The sequence below is a fragment of the Rousettus aegyptiacus genome, unplaced genomic scaffold, assembly GCF_014176215.1.
Source record: "Rousettus aegyptiacus isolate mRouAeg1 unplaced genomic scaffold, mRouAeg1.p scaffold_m13_p_9, whole genome shotgun sequence".
Lineage (NCBI taxonomy): Eukaryota > Metazoa > Chordata > Mammalia > Chiroptera > Pteropodidae > Rousettus > Rousettus aegyptiacus.
The window spans coordinates 85172819-85184844 of record NW_023416312.1 but is presented as its reverse complement, the minus strand read 5'-3'; positions in this window follow the sequence as shown (position 1 = coordinate 85184844).

The window sequence follows — 12026 nt, the reverse complement described above, 5'->3', positions numbered from 1 at the left end:
ATATGTGCTCAATGAACGCTAAAATCACAACTGAAAACTCAGATGCCCCTGTCCTATTGAGATGCAGGCAGCTAAGGTATTGCCACCCACTCTCAGTTTACTGATGAGGAAACTGAGGCCTACAGATGTTCAGTGACTTGTCCTCTTACCTCACCTGCCAATCTTGTGCTAAACAGAGAAAGCGGAAGCCATGAAATTGAACTGGCTTCCCTTGCTGTTCTGTGTAAGACAGATCTGTTGGGGGGCAAGTAAGGCTTCACCATGATCTCTTCATATGGCTTTGTACTCTGCTTTAATCTGAGCTGCAGAGTTTTGGTTGTCCAGGAGGTTTGGGGTCTGAGATGTGTTCCGCCACCTTCAAATATTACCATAGAGGTAAAGGAAATGCTTTTTAAAAAAATTATTTTAGTAACTCAACACCCCGAATATTTTCCTGAGGTTCTTTGCTTTTTTTGGTTAGATTTGAGAAAGACTTTATTATTGTCATGTTCTTTTTGTTTTTTAAAGATTTAAGTGTTATTTTTTTAAAGTTTATTTCTTTTTCTTTTTATCCTTCTCTTCCTTTTTTTTTAAGAGGGAATACTCTAAAGTTGATGCCCAACTTCTCTCGCTGTCTTTTAAATAAACCTGTCACTTGGGCTCCTGATTCTTTACTTCCTCTCTGACTGGCTCAGGGCCCATTTCAATGCACTTCCAGGAGTAGGTACAAAGACCTTGTGGGTCCCCTCCCAGCCACCACCACCTCTCCTATGGCCCTTGTGGACATCAAGAGCTTCCTTTCCAGGAGTCCCTTTGAGAGTAGCAGGGCTAATCACCAGCTTAGGGCAACTATGTTCCAAGGCTGAGCCTTTCGAAGGAAAGCTGTGAGAGTGGCTCCTATATATTAATGGGCAAGGAGAGATGAAATTAATGGGACAGATTTTTCAGGGCATAGCTTGAAACAGTCAAGGACAAGAATCAGTGGAGAATCTACTGAGGAAATTCTTGCCAATGTGGGTGGCAGAGAGGAAGTTTGAGAGTGAGACATCACCATTTGTTGAGGACCAGTTAAGTATTACTTATTTGTTTCTAAGTGCTTTCTTATGTTATCTCCTTTAATCCTCTTAAAAACTTCATGAGATAGATGTTACTATCCTCTATTGTACAAACGAAGAAACAGAGGCTCTGAGAGGTGCAGGCACCTGCCCAAGATCACATACCTGGTTCTCTGGGTATTCCTGTGTGTCTAACTTCAGTGCTCATGTTCTCAGGCTTTGTTTCAGCATACTAGCTGCCCCAACACTACCTGACAGGGAAGGAGAGAGGAGATATCAGAATTTGTTTTTCCTTCCTGGTTTTTGCAATTTCTATGTGCAATACTGAGCCAGGAAGGTCTGGAGCTGCTCTGCTCCTCTGATTGGTGCCTATCGACCTCTTCCTGTATTGATTCCCACCCGGGTACCCCAAGAACACACAGTCTTTAGTGTGGATGTCTCCCCAATTCCCCTCCCCCTCTCCTACAAGCTAGAGCTCTTATACTAGAATTTAACCCTCCCCAGAAACAGGAATCTATGTGCTAATGTGTTAATCCTCCTATTCAAAACGTTGCTACCTCCCTCCTGTGAGGACCAGCAGCAGTCTATAACCTGCTGCATACAGTATTTTTGTCCTGGGGTGAGCCTTGTTCCAGCTTAATTATAGCACAAAGGGGAGTTTAGACCCACTCATGCACTTGTTTAAATTTACTGGAAGCAAATGGGGCTAGGAGATTTGGAAGGTAGCAACAGAGTCCTGACTTCCAAGTTACTGGAGACCACATGACGGCCAGGACTCTTAGAGAAACTAAGAGAGCATAGAGAGGAGGGTCATGGATGTGAGCTCTAGCCAGAGGGATCCCTGTAGTGAGCAGGAGAGTGTGGACAAGTTATCCTACCCAGGGCCAGGACTGGTCTAGAAGAATGTGGCCCTCCCTATGGCGTGTCATGGGAGCCTTTAAAAATATTGCCTTTATTGTGGTAACATTTCTTTCCTATGAACAGAGCTCCTGCTTCAACCAAGCCATCCTGATTAGGCCAAGAAAGAAGGGATCTGTGGAAATAGGCAGCCAGGGCCTTTCATAATGGTGGCAGGCACTAAGAAGGGGCAGTGATGGCCTCTGTTTCTGGCGGGGGCTTCCTGAAGGATATATGCCAGTATAGTTATGGGTACTTGCTCCTACTTTGCTGAGCAAATGAAACAGAGAAGATCTGGGAGAGGATCAGTGCATCACATTCTGCCCCTTTCCTGCCTTTCTTCGATAGCTGTGGCACAGTAGTACCAGGAGAAGGAGGAGAAGTGGACCCTGGTCACTAGACCTTGGAGGCTGCAGAAAGGATCAGTGATTGAAGAAATAAGCACCGGACTTGGAGTCAGGCATCCAATCTCTTTCAGGCTCTGGCCCTGGGTTTTTCTCCATCTATACTCTAAGTGGGTTGCACAAGTTTGTTCCTCGGGACCCTTCCAGCTCCAATATTCCAAAATTTACCTCCTGAGGAAAGTTTCTAAAAGTTAAAGATAGGACAGGACATGAGATTGGAACACACAGAGGACATTTCCCCTGGTGAGTCAAAACTGGTATGCCATGGTGGCTGCTGTTGCCATGGTAAGCAGCCTTACCTCTACTGTTCACCCCTCCTGAAGCACTCATGTGAGGCCATGGCTTCCCCTGAGGGTCCCTGGGGCCCACTAAAGAGCAAAAATCTATTGTTTCCCTGGAAAGACCATCTTACTGACAAAAGGCCCAGGATCCTAATGAGCAAGCTGGGCAGAATGGGAAAAAAGTGCACCAAAATACACAGTGTTGATAATAATCCTGAGATTAGAAATAATGATTTTTTTCCCTTTTCTTTATCTTTCAACTTTCCAGGAAGGTGGTTATATCAATTTTTCTAAAAATTGCTTTGCTAAAAGAATTTTTGCCAGGGGCCATGAACTTTAGATAGCAAGGTGATTGTGATCTTGACTAGGCTGAGGTTCACTTTGAAATTGTACTGTCCAATATGCTAATATTAGCCAGTTAGAGCTATTTAAATATAAATTGAAATTAAGAAAAATTAAAAACTCACTTCATCAATTGCACTAACCACATTCCAAGTGCTTAGTAGTCACACATGCTAGTAGCTACCATATTGGACAGCACAAATATAGAATATTTCTGTTATCTCAGAAAGTTCTATTGGATAGTGTTACTTTGGAACATTTATGAAGATAGATTTGAAAGTCAAAGTTATATCAAATGTGTGCTAACAGTACAATGGCCCTAGAAAAAATACCAAATGTCTTTAAAGCACCTACTTGGAAACCTTTGCTTATAGTAACATGATTAGTCCACTTTATTTTCTTATATTAATTCAAAGAGGTGAACCCAACTTCTCTGGGCAACACCTTATTAGTTGTTACTGTTATTGCTTGACTGAAAGTAATAAAACCATATTTCCTGAAAGCTTGATCTTACTGCTTTTAAGGTAGAAACTGACCTTGACTCTTTTTTCTGGATCCCAGTTATGCCATCATTCTGTAAGCCAACCAGTTCATTTGAGAGGTGGCTGTTTTACAAGATGGGTGAGATCTCCTGTCAATCTTGAAATGCCCGATAGGATTCCAACGCTAGTTGTTGCCTCCACACCATACTGACATGAAATCTAGGCCTTATAGCGGGGAGTAGGCATATGGAGTATAGTGGAGGTGGAGTGGGAATGGGGGAATAGCTCAGACAACAATGACATTTGACTATTTCTTAGTGGTTTTAGGACATAAAAAGTTTTCTTTATCAGGAGATTGAGAGTCCCTAGATATCCTAGTCTTTCCCTCTGATCCCTCCCCTAGCTAAGATAACTGGAGTCTTGCTGCATTCTTACCCATTTAAACTCCTCAGTCCTTTTAAACATCGTGAAGTGGGCTAGGCCACTGAGGCCAGGCCCTGTGCTAGGAACCGTGGGCTCAGCAGTGAGCAAGATCCAGCCCCTGCCCTCAATCAAGTATATCATACTTTAGCAGGAGACACAGACATCTAAGTAATGTATTTCAACCCACTGTGTTAGGTGTTATGTACAGACACTTACAGGGTGCTGTGGGAGTACAGAATAGGGAATGGTGTGTTCTGAATGCAGAAATAAGGAACATACCTGGAGGAGGTGACATGAGAACTGAATAAGGAGGTGACATGAGAACTGAATAAAAGATGAGTAGAAGTTCAATAGCCATGAATGAGTAAGAGTTGGGTGTTCAAAGGAGCAGCATGGAGGTATCTAACTATCTGGCCTTCAGGTGCCTGAGCAAAAACTGAAAACAGTTTGATGTGACTCCAGTGCAGGGTAAAGGTGAGTGGGGATAGGGGACACTTGGGTGACTGGGTTGGCATGGTAGGTCACAGAAGAGCTTATGAAGAGTTTAGACTTGATTTAGAAAATAATGGAAACACACTGGAAGGCATGTTGGCAAAGAGGGACTAGAGGGGAATAAGTCTGTATGGAAAGTCAGTGGAGTTTCAGAGGTCCTGCTTCTACTCCTAAGACACTTACTGGATTCACTCACTCAAGGTCACTCAGCTTCTAACCCAGTTTTATCACTCTATAGTATATTCCATTGTTTCTGAAAGTGTACTTCAGGTAATAGCCTAGGAATCAGCCAATAGGCTAATTTCCATTTATTTAACTGGTTTATATGAATGACAAGGTGCAAGGCACAGTGCTAAACTCTCTGGGAAATGTAAAGAAGGATAAGGCATGGCTACTGCCCTCAACAATCCTGCTTTTTGAATAATCCAGATATATGTCATTGGGTTTGACTGTAATTTAAACCAGCAGTCCCCAACCTTTTAGGCAAGTGTTCTTAGTATAATCTAACGCCTGATGATCTGAGGTGGAGCTGAGGCGGTGATGCTAGCTCTGGGGAGGGGCTGCAAATACAGATGAAGCTTCACTCCCTCACCTGCCATTCACCTTTTGCTGTGCGGCCCAGTTCCTAACAGGCCATTATAGTATTGGTCTGCGGACCCCTGATTTAAACAGTAGCGAATGCACCACATCTTCAGGATTATAATGCTTTTTAATAATAACTTAAATAATAAAAATTCTTTTACCAGGAAGTAATGTGAGTTTTAGGTAGAAATTTGTTCTACCAAGACTAAAATGTGGTATTTAGATTTTCATATTGACCCAGAGAAGTGAGACCATGACTAGAAGTCTAAGCGAGCCAGTTTCTTCTGTGGCCTGGGACGTATCTCTTCTCTATACACCAGTTTATTCTTCTAAAAATAAGCAGCTCTAACAGTGCTTCTATATCTGATAAGGATATGGCTAGAAAATTTACTATCAAGTCTCATTAACTACTTCAATGTACATTTACATATGCAAGACATTTCCTTTTATGTTCTTTTTTCTTTTTAAACATTTTCTCCTTACTCTGTTTCTCAGGAGGATTCAATTCTCTTTCCCTATATGATTTCCAGAACATTTCAAAACTCTTCAAATGAAAATATATGAGTCACAACTTGTGGGTAGCAAGTTAGGACTTGTGGGGACAGTGAGAAAGAAGGCAAACTCTGAAATCTGCCAGCAATTGTTTTCCCCTTGATTCGAATGAAGGAAAAGATCATGTTATTTATATAGCATAAGGTTCCAGATTTTCAGGAATGAAATCTGAGCCCAGCATGTCAATTGGTCTGGTCTGTCTTGGAATCTACAGTAGATGGATTTCTTTGTGCTGGGAAACATTAGGAAGGTCAATATTCTTTTCTGATTTTTTTTTCTTTTAAGGAAAGGTTTCATTCTCACACTCTAAAGTGGTAGTATTAGATATCACCCAGATAATACATTCAATGGTCATGTGACTTCAGTTTCAAACATAAAGCCCCAGGGCAAAGAGCTTTTATGTATTCAGTTACATGTTCTTTACTTCACAGATAGTGTTTTTCCACAAATACTCCCAGCCTGGGAGGAAATACAGAAGTGAACAATCAAATGAAATAAAAATAATAGTGATGTTAATAACAAGGAATGCCAAGTTGCAAAGAACCTAGAAAGACATCAACCTGGGGTTTCCCAATCACCTACGAGTTGCCCCAGAAAGGGGAACTTCATAGAAGGATCACCTCCTGGGAAAGGTGAGCTCTGAAGTAGAACAGCGGGAAGTCTGCCTCCTGGTCCTGTCATTGGCTAGTGTGTAACCCTGTAGTTATTCTCTGAGTCTCAGTTCCCTCCCCTGTAAAATCAAGGACAATAATACCTTCCTGCTTGAGCTATCCCGAGCACTAAAGGGATAATGTTTTCAAAGTGTCTAGTGCACAGAAGGCAACACTCAGGAAACCTGAATTTCTTTCCAGCTCCTTTAAGTCTTTTCCAGCCCTAAAACACTCTGGCCGCAATCCAGTTCCTTTGTCTCAAGAATCCAGTCCATGGCTTAGAAAAATCCCTAATTACCAATCACTGCAGGAGCACACACACCTGAATTGCTTCTTTCAGTTTTCCAAAATGCCACTAAAACTTTCTTCCTGAGAAATAATTGCCCAATTCACCATCTCTTAGAATGTGTAGCCACAGCTTTTCCCCCTGATTTTATTTAACTTCCTTTCCACCCAGCTGTGGCAGAGCGAAGCTTAGTGAGAAAGAGTTTGCCCCTGGACAGAGCTCCAGTCAGCCTCAGATTTCTGCTCCTCCAGGTGTTTTGTTGCAAGACAGAAATTTGGCAAGTGTTTCCCACGTAGGAAGGACACATGCACGGCCCATCTTCCAAGCTCTGGCTTTGGGATTAGTGTATCCAGAAATAGGGTCCATTGGGGGGTTGGTTTCTTGGTAGTTTGATTACCATGGCATGGGTATAGAGGGCTGCTGTGTGGTGGTCCTTCTTTGGGAAGGGAACTCCTTGTTCTGAACTCCTTAATTCCAGGAAATCTTCAAAAAGTAACATATATAATTTATATATATTTATAACAGTGATATAACCACATTACAGAACCTTTGAAAAGTGGAGAAAAAGACAAAACCCCTTCGTATTCATAATTAGAACTCCTGAAGTCAAACACCGTAGTATTTTGCTGTTTTGTGTGTGTGTGTGTGTGTGTGTGTGTGTGTGTGTGTGCTTTTTTAACCCTTTAGTCCTCTCCCAGTGCTGGCTTGCTTGCTTTATTTGTTTGTTTGTTTGTTTGTTTGCTTAGTACGTATGCTTTTTGATGCTTTACTTTTCATGCTATAAACTTTTCTAGGTGGATACTTTATATTTCTTATTTTGTATCCGCAGACTGCACACACCTAGGGGATTCACTATCACTTATTTTACAATTTTCTGTTTATCCCTTTAGGTTGTTTCCATTGTTTCTATTGTAATTAACCCTACAATGAATAGATATTAGTATAATGCCTTTTCACCCAAATTTATTACTATCTCCTTAAAGTCATCTCCTAGGAATGGAAATATGAAGTTAATGAGTATGAGTATGTTTATGGTTCCATAAATTTTGCCCAAATGCTTCCCAAAGTGTTGAACCAACTACACTCTTACCTGCAGCAGGTGAGAGTGTCCCTTTATCACACCCTTTCCAGCACAGGCTACCATCTTGTAAAAAAAGTTATTTTTGTTTCAGGGTATCTATGTTTTGATTTATAGTGAGAGGAATGTTTTCCCTCCTCCTTGAATTTGATTACTAGTTTTTTTTCTGTTTTTGTTTTTTAAGCAAGTCTTAAAGTGAGTGGAATGTGAATGAAGAAAGATGGCTTAGTGAATAAAAACTGGGAGGTTGTCGCGGTAACGAAGGTAAAGGAGAAATGATGAAGCGGAAGAAGTGAACGAAAGTTCTCCATGGAAAGGAAAGGAAAGGGGGAGTTGGGGATGAGTTTGGGAGGGGCTAAATTGTGAAGCCAAGCCCCTTGATGTGGTCCAAGCTGCAGATGTGAGAAAGATGTATTTAGAAGCAGTGGTTTGGACCAATTGAAAGCAAAAAAAGGCTGGACTCCGGACCTGAAATCAGCATCAAGGATTTGGCGAAGAGATGAAAGAAGTGAATTTTGAATTAAATACATGACAGAGTATCAGGTACAGGAGGGCGGGAATCCTCCACTCTGACTCTTATTTATTAAACACTTTCCCTGTGCCCAGACACTTTTTGGAGGCTATCTCAATAAATCATCACAATAACTGAAGGAGGTGTAACATCATTATCCTCATTTTACAGATATGGAAACTGAGAATATAAGGGGTTCAGTGTTGCAGCCAAGGCCTCATATTTACTACAAGTGGCAGAAAGGATGATTGGAAACCATGCCTTCCTACTTCAAATTTAGCACCTTCAGGATCAAGAACAAGATTTGGACAATGCAGGAAGAGAAACAGCATTTATCTACATCATGGAAGCATGGAGGTCAGGCCTGGGCAGAGAAAGACTAGAGAGACTAATGGCCCACATACCCAAATTATTTTTGGAGAGGTGGCTAAGGGACCCCAGAATCCAACTTTGAATCTGAATAGGTTATTCCTGAAGGCCAGCCCAGCCCGCAAGTGAGGCCTAACAAGCATTCTAATTTCTAAATCCTCTGCTATTTGTCTTAGAGCTTTACCCACCCCCTCTTTCAGGATACCAACACCTCTTAAGACCAGCACAGTGAGTGAAAGTGCAAGGATTTCTGTCTGCCTAAACATGCTTTACTCTCCCTTAGATCAATGAAAGAATGTGTCTCCTGCTCAACTTCAAGTATGTTGTACTCTACCAATTAAAGTGGAAACTGCCAGGCTTAGTAGGTTTGTGGTAGACAAAGCCAGAGTTAAATTTTCAAAGGCATTTCTCTCCTAGACCCTTATTTCAACTTTCCGTTATTTAACTACGAAAGTTGGGTTTGAAATGTAGATTATGTTTCACTGGTCACCAATACAAATGCATTCATATTTCACCCCTTTCTATTCTGCACAGAATCTTCCAAAGTATGATTGTATAGCACATGTCATTTGGAGATATGAGTAACAGAGGTGAGTCATGAAACCAGGAAAATATCTTAGTGTGGCTGCTTTCCAGGCCTGGGTTTCCAGAAGCCCCACACTCAGCACTCAGCAATGAAGAAAACCCAGCTGGTCTATTGTTTTCAGAAACACTATTAACAGTAATAACTATTATGGTTCATATTCATATTGTCATATATATACATGTATACATACTTTATACATATATACATATATATTTTACAAATATATCTTGCAAATATACATTTTATAAATTTATACTTTACAAATATATATTTTACAAATATATACTTTACAAATATATATTTTACAAATATATATATATACGCATATATTTTATATATATAAAATCTGAAAGTAAATACTTCAAAATGTTAGTATCAGCATGGTATGTTACTGAGTGATTGTATTATAGCATACATTTTAGACATTTTTTGAGGAACAAGAGCCAGGGTTTTTATTTGTTCACTTTTTGCATTTGAAGTACTCCTCCATGACATCCTTGGCCTGAGATTATTTGCCAGAGTCCTTAACCACCACACAACTGCGACCAACCACTTTACTGAGTTTTCCCTCTCTGTTGATTTTATAGAGGCCTACCCAGTCCCCCAGTTTCTTGTTGTCATTAACCTGAATTAGGCTGATTTGGTGTTCAGCACGAAGGGCCTCCACAAACTTGACATACACAGGCTCATCACAGTTGGATGCAAACACACACAGATGGGCTTGACGCTGGGCTGAGGCTTTGGCAGCTTCTCAAATTCCCCATGCTAGGCCCTCGTGGATAAAGGCGGTCTTCAGCAACTCTGATAGAGCAATATTAATATTTGTTACACCTCCAACATGGCAGTAGGTTACAGGTGAATGCACCCAAGCTTTTTCTTCTGCTATACTTGGTGGTAGAAAGGGAAGTGCTAATGTTTCCTTATATGTACTTTACTGTGTTTTCCAAAAATTTCAATAAGAAGGATGATTTGCTTTGACATTTGGAAAAACCGAAAACATTCAAAGTTGTTTTAGTCAGGACCATTAAGGTGATGCATCACCTGGCATATTTTTATCTCGCATTTAAAACAAGCTGGCCTGGAGATGGGGGTGGGGTGGGGTAGGAGATTCAAAGGGAAAGGCATGACTGTTTCATTGAGGGCTTGTTATTTACCAGATATATTTCTGCTGTTAACTCAGTTCATCTTCCGACAATGCTGGGAGGAAGGTTTTAACTAGCACTAGGTAATACAGATGAAGAAACTGAGGCTTTGAAAGACCATGCAGCACAGCTAAGAACACTCAGTAAATTGGTAGAAATTCTGGGCCCAGAAGGCAGGTCTGTTTACTTCAGAGCTTCTGCTCATTAATTATATACCATTTTCCTCCCATAATTTATACACTCACATATATGCAATATGATTCCTGGCCTTTCAAACTTTACAGTCTAGTAGAGAAGAGAAGATAAATACAAACACAAACATACACACTGGCAGTAGCTGAGTTATGAACATTTATTACAGGCAGAAGTCGGGTGTATTCCAGCTTGAAACTCTGCCGCTTGGGCGTTTGGGAATGCTAGGCTGGGCTGCTGGGCAGGAAATGGGGCTTTAATCCATAACCGGCCTTGCCTCTGAAGTTTTTAAGCTTTGACCAGGATTTGAATCTACCATTTCTGTCCCAATTCATCAAATTGCAAATTTAGGTTTCATTCCATTCTGTCTTTAACAATTAGGGCAGTGCTTCTCTAATTTAAATGCATTTAGGGAGCTTATTAAAATGCAGATTCTGAAGGAGTAGGTGTCAGAGTGGGGGCTGAGAGTCTGCATTTCTAATTACTCTTCCAGGTGATGCCGATCCTGCTAGATTGAAGACTGGGTAGCAGGCACTAAGGAGTTAAAAATTAACCCAGACCCAAACCTCAGTTGTCTCTATCCCGCCCCAGGCAAAGTACTGGGCTGCTCTGTGTTCCCCTATGGGCCAAAGAAAAAGCCCCCAGCCCCTAACGGCAGTGGGAGGGATTCCTATCTCTGAGCCTCACCCCAGCGAGAGGGCAAGTGATTGTCCAGGCTTGGGCCAGGGCTGAAAAGGTAGCCATGTCCCAGGGAAGATGCCTGGGCTCACTTTGGTCTCAGTGGAGTCCAAGCCTTCTCCTTTTCCATCCCTCTGCAGGCTTCCATCTCTGCAGCATGCTGCCACCACCTCGTACGCCAGCACCACCGCCGGGCCACAAACAAGGGCAAGGAGGCCCATTCCTTCCTGTTGGATCTGGGGAAGTACTCTGTGCCTGTCAGGCTCTTTTAGCGCTGGGCTGACTACCTCTCTCTTGACACCTTTGACCACCTGTCTGGGTAGTCTGCTCCTGGACCTGCCTGGCATCAGGGGACTGGCCCTGGTGGCTCTCTGAAGCCCCTTCTGGTGCAGTGAGTCAGCTCTCCAGATGGCCCCATGGCCCTTGGTTACAGGCAGCTTTGCTGGGACCATGGATATTAGCAAAGGAGGCAGCTATGCAAGGTGGTGCAGCCAGAACAGAGGGTTACCATCTATATTGCTTCTCCTTATGCATAATAGATCATAATTATACTACTTGGAGCGTATGTGGGGCCTGCTTTCAAGCTCAAAACCTAAGAGAGTACTTTAGTTTCTCAGTCTGTCTCTCACACACAGAGGCACGTACACAGATACTTTAAAGAGCAGGCCAAAAATTGTTATAAATAAAATTCTGGAACATGAGTGGGAGGAATACACAGGAACATCTCACTGTAAGAGATGAGAATGCACCAACTCCTTGTGGCGTGGCTTCACTCTGACAACCCACAATTGTGCTGTTATTCAGACACTGAGCTAGGTATATTATTTTGCTCAGGCATTTTCTTCTCCTTGTCAATACATGTTAAAGATGGTGTACATAAAGTTGGTTTTCAGGGTAAGGCTAACAGTAAAAGAAGATAGTCTTCACTGGTATAGTAAGAGAACAACCTGGTGGATTACACATTGCCAAGAATCCTTTCCTTCCAGCCAGACAGGACTCCATGCTTCCAATCCCATAGTTTTGGCTTACTTGCTCTTCCCTACCT